We start from the raw sequence: 1136 nt of genomic DNA, 5'->3' as shown, positions 1-1136 counted from the left end.
GGCATTAAAAGTATAGATTGCTCTAGGCAGTATAGACATTTTAACAATGTTTAATCTTCTGATCCAAGAGCATGGAATGGTCTTCCATCTTTTTGTGTCTTCTTCAATTTCTTTCATGAATGATCTGTACTTCCTTGAGTACAGATCCTTTACCTCTTTGGTTAGGTTTATTCCCAGGTATCTTATGGTTCTTGGTGCTATAGTAAATGGAATCGATTCTCTAATTTCCCTTTCTGCATTTTCATTGTTAGTGTATAAGAAAGCCACTGATTTCTGCACATTGACTTTGTATCCTGCCACGTTGCTGAATTGCTGTATGAGTACTAGTAGTTTGTGGGTGGAGTCTTTTGGGTTTTCCATATAAAGAATCATGTCATCTGCGAATAGAGAGAGTTTGACTTCTTCATTGCCAATTTTGATATCTTTAATTTCTCTTTGTTGTCTGATTGCTGTTGCTAGGACTTCTAATACTATGTTGAACAAGAGTGGTGAAAGTGGGCATCCTTGTCTTGTTCCTGATCTCAACCGCTTCTCGGCCTTTTGCCTAAGATCAAGTGTAGTATCTGTTCTTATCAACTCCTTTTTAAGATTATTTTAAAAATTTTCATCTTTACAGCCATATTTCATTCCTTCATCATGTTTACCCTTATTTTAGTGTGTGTGTATATAAATTACATATTTATATATTATATATATTTTATATTTATATAACATAATTATATAAATGTATAATTATATATTTATATATTGCATATATTTATATTTATACATTTATGTTTGTGTATTATATATAGATATATGTTTTATATAATATATATTTTATATAATTTTGTATATTATATATTATATATAAATATATACATATTATATATGTGTATTATATATAAATATATGTTTCATAGAATATATATATTATATAGTTCATATACATATATTTATACACATTCACATTGAGAGTGATTATTGATAGATACATTTTTATTGATATCGTGTTACCTTTGAAATCTTTCTTTCTGTAGATTGTCTATATACTTCTGTTCAACGATATTCCTAGGAGTTTCCCTCTTTTATAGAACCCCCCTTAATATTTCCTGCAGTGTCGGCTTGGTGGTCACATACTATTTTAAGCCTTGCCA

At 29.0% G+C, this 1136-nt stretch overlaps 1 pseudogene; it reads left to right on the top strand.

Moving 5' to 3' along the window:
- The first annotated feature begins 524 nt into the window (after nucleotides 1-524).
- LOC122897710 lies at nucleotides 525-613 on the top strand (annotated as a pseudogene).
- Nucleotides 614-1136: the final 523 nt, after the last annotated feature.

The sequence above is a fragment of the Neovison vison genome, chromosome X, assembly GCF_020171115.1.
Source record: "Neovison vison isolate M4711 chromosome X, ASM_NN_V1, whole genome shotgun sequence".
NCBI lineage: Eukaryota > Metazoa > Chordata > Mammalia > Carnivora > Mustelidae > Neogale > Neogale vison.
The sequence above is the reverse complement of the archived record's forward strand: the minus strand, read 5'-3'. Positions and strand labels throughout refer to the sequence as shown.